The sequence below is a fragment of the Malus domestica genome, chromosome 04 (assembly GCF_042453785.1).
Source record: "Malus domestica chromosome 04, GDT2T_hap1".
NCBI lineage: Eukaryota > Viridiplantae > Streptophyta > Magnoliopsida > Rosales > Rosaceae > Malus > Malus domestica.
The window spans coordinates 489277-498698 of record NC_091664.1 but is presented as its reverse complement, the minus strand read 5'-3'; the positions used below and the strand labels follow the sequence as shown (position 1 = coordinate 498698).

The window sequence follows — 9422 nt, the reverse complement described above, 5'->3', positions numbered from 1 at the left end:
GCTTCGTAGATGTTTCGACAGACGCAACACCGCCAAATTGCTCTCTGAGGTAATCTGCGACTAAAGATCCTAACTTGAAGTTGGTTTGACGATCGAGACCTTGAAGTTCCTAGCTTGACGTTGGTTTGAAGATCCTGGCTTGATGTTGGTTTGGCCAAATTGCTCGCGCCGCTGGCGATGTTGATGCTCATCTGGTCGTTGGCTCCGATTGCTTTCTAGAATATTTTCTGTAGGGTGGGAACTGGGAAGATGCATAGGCTAGGTTCTTAAAATGTTAGTTTGTTCTATGGGGTGGGAACTGGGAAGATGGATTTGGCTAGGTTCTTAAAATAGTATATTCTTCTGCGGGGTGGGAACTGGGAAGATGATTTGGGAGAGTGGTGTTAGAGGATTGGGGTTAAAAGCAAGAAATGCCATGGCGGTGCTGAGGAGGTGAATGAGGGCATTTTAAAGTAACTAATGAAAATGTGATTAAAAGTAAATATAGATGAAATAAAAATAAAAATAAAGAACTAATGGGCATTTTAGTAATTATATTGATTTCTATTCCGATTCAGGTGAATTAGTAAACAACTGATATGAATTTGATTTTATTTTTACTCCGATTCCAAAACATTTAAGTAAATAGCTTCAACAGGAATCCAATTCTGACTCATCCTCAATCCAATTCCTCCTCAATTCAATTCCTCCTCAATTCAATTCCTCATCAATCTAATTCCTCTATTTTGATTACGGTTACGTAAACGCGCCATTATTTCATTCTACACAGAGTTTGTGCAATCCCCAGTCTGATGGGCCTACATATTTACATGCATATGGCCCAACTCAAACAATTTGGTGCCTTGGTCTGATGGGCCATAGGCTCTTGCCGTCGGTAAGCAGAGTTGTGTGGTGCAGATAGAAAAACCGTTGGGCGTTTCTTTTGATCTCTAGTTTGTGTCATGTATATACCCTAAAGTTTTGCTTCGTGTGACTTTTTTCGTAAGTTTATTCTAGAGGCCCACTTGTTTTTTGGTTGTTTCGTTCCTTCGGCAGCGATTTTTTTTTTTTCTGGTAAGATGCAACCTTTATTTCCGATATTCACATTGTATTTTGAATCGTCTTTTTTGGCCATCAATTGCACTATTCTATGATGTTTTTGATAAAAATATATATAAGAAGGGTGTAGTCAAATTAGGATTTGATAGGATTTCAATAGAGTTTAAAATCGGGTTATGGTCAATTAAGATTTTAAATGATAGATTTTAAAAGATTTTGAAATTATCATGTAGTCAAATTAGGATATTAATGAATTTTAAAGAATACATTCAAATCCATAGGTAGTCGATTATGATTTTAAATTAGTCCACACTAGGTGTAGTGAAAATTTCAAAGATTTGCTAGGATTTTATTGGAAGATGAATTTTGATGGATTTGAAAGTAACAAGTGTAACAACCCGACCCAGATTTTATGAAAAGGAAGGGTATTTTGGTAAATTCATTTGGGCTATGGGATATTTGTTTAAAATATTATTTTTGGGTCTTATTAGGTGTGCCCAAGGGGGGCCCACTTGCTTTTGGGGTTGTACCCTGGGACCACTCTCATTTCTCCTCTTCCCTCCCGTGAGTCTCATTTTCCCTCTCACTTTATCTCTCTCATCCTCTCTACACTCTCCTCTTCCCTCCCGAACTACACACACAGACGACACCACCGCACACCACCCTACCATCTCTAGCGAGCCATTAAACAACACCCTTAGATCACCACCATCTTTTCTCCCATATCTCTCTCTCCTTCTAGTTATGGTAGCACAATGACTGTGCTTGGACTTCCCGACGAGCTCCGCCAACTTTGACTAAGAAACCAACTCGGGGAGACTTTCCCCAGTTTTCTGGCGAAGGCCGAAGGTTTGCATGCGTCTTCTGACCATCTTCCGGCCACGATGAAGGTATGGTTCAATTCCTTGCTTCACGGGTTTCATTTCGGTATATTATATGGTGATTTTTAGTTGAGATTTAAGCTCCGTTAGAGCTCGGAAAATTTCGATCGCAAGCCGGCCTTCTTCTTTAATAGGGTTTGGTGATCCGTAAGTGTAACAGGCCAGACCCGGCCTAAGGTAACCTAACCCAAACCCCTTTGAACCCAAACCCCAACCTAGGCCCTTAGGCCATGGAACCGACCTTTTTGGCAAACCCAAACCCATAACCCAAAAACCCAAGTAGAACCGGCCCAACCCAGATGGAATATTCTGTTAGGGAATATTTTATGGAATGTTCCATTATAGAATATTCTCTGGAATATTCTTTTTGTTGACTTTTACGAAGTTTGCCCGGGACCCCTTTTAGGGTAATTCGACGTCCTGAATTTGTTTCCGACATCCATTTTCCCAAATTCAAAAGTTATGATAGAGTTTTATTAATTGGTACCTTTATGTGCTTAGGTGCATTTATTATGGCGTTTCCGTCTTCGCTAGTTTACATGGCTCTTCGATGACGAAGTATCTGTGAGTGGACTATTTCAAAAATGCATATTTTTCTATTAGAAATGCATACATGAAAAACATGATTGAATGGTTACGTATTATGAAACGTGTTGGTACCATATATTGGGCATCGTTTTTGGGCCTCATTACTGAGCCCATAACACATGTAAGATGAGGAAACCCTTACTCTATAAAAGGGATCCTCCTCACCTTCACTAAAGGGAGGAAAACAGAGAGTCTCACATCACTCACAACAATAGAGGGCAATACCCTCTCAGCCAAACAGAGAGCAAAATGCCAAGAGCTGCATCCACAGAGAGCTCTATTGCCGATCTATTGTAATCCATACATTCATATAGTGAAATGGAATCAACATCAATGTGGACGTAGCCCAAACATTGGGGTGAACCACGATACATCTTTGTGTTCTTATGCATCTGTGTGATTCACGGCCGAATTTACGTTGGTCAAAGATCCGCTGGATTTTGTGCATCAATATTTGGCGCCATCTGTGGGAAAGGACACGAAAAGCTATGTCGGTTCTCTTTCATTTTTTCATCTCACTACCGTGAAACCTCACCACAGTATCCACCGCGAATCTGCAGAAACCGAAGAACCAAACACCTGCACAGTCACCGTAAAACCCATGCCTTCCGCTCCAGCTTCCCGTCACGGCAACAGCTACGAACAAGCTTCACAATTCTCAGATCTTTCTCTCCCTCCCTCTTTCTTTCTCTCTGTAGAAAGCTCTCATCTTTCTCTCTCTACATTTCTGAAAACATACTATATAGTCTACAGAGAACAGAAAGAGAGAGAGAGATATATATATATATATATATACAAATCTAGCGATATATCGTGGTCTTCTTGTCTCTCCTCACATAGCTTCCAATTCTTTATCCATGTCTCTGAATTTTCGTCTCCTTTTCCCTTTTTTAATTCATTTTTAAGTCAGTAAAGGGAAAAAACAGAGCACCTCTATTTTTGCCTCCGTCTGTAAATTGGTGTACCCAGCTGATCATCCGTATTCCGTCTCCAAAACCTCAAGAAGCCCTGAGCGCGGAAGACGGTAGAGGCCACCACCAGCCGCCACAATGTCGATGTCGAAAAGCTCTAAGATGCTGCAATTCATCAACTACCAGATGCGAGTGACAATCCAAGACTGCAGACGGCTAGTCGGTAAGTTCATAGCCTTCGATCACCATATGAATCTCGTCATCGGCGACTACGAGGAGTTTCACAAGTTGCCTCCACTGAAAGGAAAGAAGACCAACGAGGAGTGCGATGATCGCCGGACACTGGGCCTCGTCCTCCTCCACGGCGAAGAGGTTGTCTCCATGACTGTCAAGGGCCCACATTCTCAGGAAGAATCTTGTGCTAAGACAACCAGTGCAGCTGCTTTGGCTAGGTCCTGGTTTGGGCCACGCCGTCGGATGAGGTATCCCCACTGCTTCGATAGCCCAAGCCCAGCCTGGTCTCTCTGACCCGGTTCGCGGTGTTGGTGGACCGGCCCCTTGGCATGATGCAACCCCAGATTTCACGTCCGCCAATTCCATTTTTGAGCAGCCACGTCAACGTGGTCTGGGAAGACGCGAAGAGGACGGATGGCCGGCTTTTGATTCTAAAGACAGTGAAAGACGATTTGTAACGCCCACCCCCATTTATAAAATTTTAATTGTGTAATTTCCCCTAAATCTCTCTTAATCTATCAATTTTATCCTTTTTGTCTACCAAATCAGGATCCAAAGCCTTGGATTCTTTTCTTCCTCACACTGCCACGTGGCAGCACCCCAAGCAATTTCTCATTCTTCTCTCTTTGCCCCCCCCCCCGTGAACTTCTTCTTTTCTGTTTTCTAGTATGTCCTATCTCTCTCTCTTGGCTCTCTCTCATATCTCTCTTCTCTCCCTCTTCTCTACACCGTGAAAACACACACACACATCATCGCACGCACGCACCCATTTCCCTGCGCGAGGAAGAAACATCACTTATCATCACCAGCTCGTCATTCTCTCTCCCTCTCGTTCCCGCGACCCCAGTAAAACCCGGAAAGGAACTCCGGCGAGTTTCTATTTTTTTCCTGGTTAGGTAAGCCCCTAATTATCTCTATTTCGTCCTTGAACCTTGCTGGAATGAGTTTTAAATGAGCGTATTTCGTGTTTTTGGGAGGTTGTAGGACGAATTCAAGCCGGGTGTAAGCACACCCAACTCCGGTGACCTCGGGGGTTTTTCCGGCCATCTTTGGCCGTTCCACGATGAAAGGAAGGTATAAAAACACTCCCCTCGTCTTGCTCTTCATTTTGGTACCTAGATCAGGGTCTAGGGTTGTGTGTGGTTGTTGGCCGGAGCTGTGAAGCTCCGGTGGTTTGTGCTCCGGCGGGACCAGGCCTCCCAGGCCAGTTCCAATGGCAAGCGGGCCTTAGGCCAGAGTAGGGAGTCAAGCCCAAAAGCCCTAGCCCAAATTCCTTTTAATTGTTTTAGTTAATTGTTAGTTGTTTTAGGACAAAAGGCCTTCGGGCCATTAGAATTAAGCCCCTAGCCCAAGCCCAAAACCTTTTTAGGTTTTATTATTTTTTTCTAAATTAGAGTTAGGGCCCTTTTGGGCCATTTTCTGTTAAGGGGGCTGAAAGCCCTTTTCCCCAAAACCCCAAGCCCAGTTGACTTTGACCTCTGACCAGTTGACTGTTGACTGTTGACTTGGTCAACGGTCAACTGTCAAAGTTGACTTTGACTTTGATTTTGACCGGTCAACGGTCAACGTTGACTTTTTGAGTTAACTTTTCGGGGTTTCGTTCAGGACCTCTCCTAGGCTAATTTCGACGTCCTGGACCCGTTTTTGAAGTCTGTTTTCCCAAATTCAATCGTTTGAATAGAGTTTGACCAAAGGTACTCCTTTATGTGAATAGGTGCAATTATTAACGGTGATTCCGTTATACCTATTTGGTATAGCTTTGCACCATCGGTGTACGGTGAGTGGACCCCTTCAAAAGCATGTTTTAAGAATAGAAATGCATACATAAAAAGCATGATTTAATACTTATGTTTTATGAAGTACTTTATGAGATAATATGCTTACTGAGGCTAGATTGAATTATTACTATTTTTCCTATAACCCATGTTCTTATAGAATATCCGATGGATGACGATATGATATTTAGAACATGTTTAGAACACCTCTTTGTAGTATAGATGATGGATGACTTTATACTACGAAGTTGTTTTTCAATATATATATGTTATGTGGTTTTGTACTTACCTAGTGGTCCTTTCCGCTACGGGACGTAGGGATAGATTCTGGTCCGTCCCGGGCGACAGTTTGGTGTTAGCATAGGGCCTAGAGGGTGTTTCCTCTGGCATTTAAGACCAGGGATGGGGAGCCGGTAAGAGGCATGTAGTGTATTTTCCTCTGATTGTCTGCTCAGAGACGGGGAGCTGGCATGGGGCCTGGGGGTTATCAGACAATTCACTAGTTTATTACTTATACAAGTTATGAATTTGAGATACTGCACATCATGCTAGGTTTTGGGAAACCTATGTTTTACATTATATATATGTTTTCATAAACCTGGGGGTTAGTATGTTGATAACTGTTTTTTTTATATTTATATCAAATTGGTCCACTCATGTTTGTTTTGCGCCCCCTTCAGGACCTACGAACGAGGATTACGATTTAAGCTACGAGGCTTTTCCCTACCAGTGATCTAGTGCTATATTTCCTCTGCTTCGATATCCATTGTAATATAGCACATCTCTATCTTAAATTCTGTTTGTACTCTGTAATAGACGTATGCTCTGACATTATGCGTTGATCCTAATTTTATTAATTAGAAGTTGAATTTTAGTATTATGTGGCTAGTCCTGCTGCCTGTTTTAGCTTATTTATGAGCTTTTACTTAATTTAAATGGCTTTCGTCACCCTTTGGGTGTCGGCCAGCACGTGATCATCCTAATGTCACGAGGACATCGGGATCGGGGCGTGTCACGATTGGTTGGTGGCACAGCGGACCCGCAACCTCGTTGTCCCTGGTGGTCCCGTTGTGCCCGACATCTCCACCTTCCTCAGGTGCGATAAAGGCGAGCGCACCAGAAGTGCGATAAAGGCGAGCGTACCAGAAGATGCCCACCAACTTCTGAAACTCATCCGCTTGTCAATTAATTCTTGGTGTAATACTCACTCGTAAATGATTGGTGTCAGATTTTTTCACTGATCAGATGTGATTGGTCTCATCCGTGTAAGAATTAGGAATTCCTCTTCCAACTTGTCCGGTAACTCTGTCCTTTCTTCTATTAGCTATCTCAACTCTTCAAAAATGATGAAACTTTCATCATGAAGGGGAGTGCATGTTCCCCCATGCCCATTTTCTGAAAAAGCCACGAGAAAAGCAATGAAGGAGATAAGATCATTTTCTTTATTATTTTATTACTTTATCATTATTTTGATAAGATCCTTTTGCTTTACATCTGTGTGTAAATTCTTTAACAGGAGATCACATCATGCATTTGCTTTACAACGTTTATATCTGCGTTTGCTTTACAGCTTTTGCTTTACAATTAGCAATATGTTATCTGTTTTTATGATCTGTGTATATATAATGCATCCCCATTGTCATTATATTAAAACTACATGACTACTGTTGTGTGCAATGTACAAGGAAGATAAAAGCATCTTTATATTCCTTTACAGCCCACTACACCATTCACATTATATAATTATTTTATCACCTCATATGACCAAATTGGATATCAACAACTTGAATGAAAATATAATATATATATATATATATATATATATATTATTCATTACCTAGTAATATATGATTGCCTTTAAACTATGCCACTTATACAACATGTGATTTACCACACGATTGAATAAATTATTTATTCATAGAAGGCACATAGTACAATATTTTGCCTTGACAAACTTTGTCAATTTGATTTATTCATTATATGGTCATACTTATACTGTCATTTATTGTCAGGAATTATTGAGCAGCTAGATCCATTGGTCAACATTGTTGCTGATTAAAGAAGCATACCGACACTACTGATCAGCCTATAGATCACTGAGCCACATGCTTATGGTGACAAAGATTTAGTCCGAACGATGATCTCTTGTCTGACCGGACACCCACTTGCTCGGATACTCGCTTATTTGGACATCTATGTGCCTGGACCCAACTCAAAGACCCTACAGATAGCCCCGACTCGATGACCCTACGTATGGCCCCGACTCAAAGACCCGACTTGCGGACCTGATCTGCGGATCCGACACATAGACCCAATATGCAAACCCGATAAGCGGACCCGAATCATGTCGAGAATTAACTCATACTGAGTGCACGTTGACATAAAGTACATACTTGCAATGAGGAACGCCACAAGCCGAGCCGCCTCGCAGCGAGCATAGCCTCTAGCCGAGCAGCCTCTCAATGAGTATCACCTCCGGCCGAGCAACCTCTTCGTCGCGAGCATAACCTCTAGCTGAGCAACCTTGCAACGAGCATCACATCCAACCAAGCAGTCTCACAATGTGTGATACATCTAGCCGAGTATTGCTTTATGTTGAGCATTGCCTTTTGTTGAGTACTGGTTTAGGACAATATCTAGTCACTTCGGCCCACACATGGACTGGATTTGAAGTCTCAAGCCAAAAGACTCTTTTAACTGAAAACTTGGGGGACTCCTGTTGGTACCATATATTGGGCCTCGTCTTTGGGCCTCATTATTGAGCCAATAACCCATGTAAGAGAAGGAAACCCTTACTCTATAAAAGGGATCCTCTTTACCTTCACTAAAGAGAGGAAAACATAGAGTCTCACATCCCTCACAACAATAGAGGGCAATACCCTCTCAGCCAAACAGATAGCAAAATGGCAAAGGCTGCATCCACAAAGAACTCCCTTGCCGATCTATTGTAATCCATACTGACACAGCGGAAGATACAAGAAAATGGATCACGAACGGTCACCCTTAGATAGAATCTGGAACACCAGAAGCTTGAGAGAATTATTCTCGATTTTAATTAATGGGAAATCAAAAGTCCCTCACAATACGCCAAAAAGGTATATTTATAGTCTACAATGAAACAAACTCTAGAATGGCTAAAACAAAAAGAAACGAAAATAAAAAATAAAAAAAACTATCAGACTTGGTTGCTGTTGTGCTCTCGGATTTGCGGCACTTCAGTTGTTTTTTCTATTTTTTCGGCTAGCTGCTCTACATCAGTTTCCCCTTCGTGAAAAGAACTCGTCCTCGAGTTAGCATCCGGATACAATGGCTCATCATCTGAATGGAACTCAAATAAATCAGCAACTTTGAAGGTAAGAGAAATGCCATAGAAAGAGGAAGATCCACAACATAAGCATTATCATTAATCTTCTGTATAATTGTATAGGGTCCATATTTGCGAGGCTTCAGCTGCTTGCTGTAAGTTCCGACGGGAAATTGTTCTTTCCTCAAAAACACCATGATAACATCACCGACCTGAAACACATGGGAACGCTGATGTTGGTCAGCCGCCGTTTTGTATTTTGCATTTGTCCGTGCCAGACGCTCACGAACCTCTGCCTTAACAGCTTGGATGCTTTCTGCCATCTTTTGAGCAGCCACACTCACACCTAGACCCTTAGGGAGCTTGACGAGGTCCACGACATGCTTGGGGACAGAAGTATACACTAGGGAGAAATGAGACTTGCCAGTTGCGCTATGAATAGCACTGTTGTAGGCAAATTCAATTTGAGGAAGAGCAAGATCCCGTTGTTTTAGCTTGTCGCCACAAACACTACGAACCATGTTACCCAAGGTGCGGTTTGTAACCTCGGTTTGACCATCCGTCTGTGGGTGAGCTGTAGTACTACGTCGCAAATCGGTACCAAATAATTTCCACAAAGTAATCCAAAAATGACTGAGAAATTTTGAATCACGATCAGAAGTAATAGACTGCGGCACCCCATAGAGTCGCA

At 42.2% G+C, this 9422-nt stretch overlaps 1 pseudogene; it reads left to right on the top strand.

Annotated features, from left to right (window-relative positions):
* The first annotated feature begins 3556 nt into the window (after positions 1 to 3556).
* On the top strand, positions 3557 to 4110 carry LOC103443573 (uncharacterized; annotated as a pseudogene).
* Positions 4111 to 9422: the final 5312 nt, after the last annotated feature.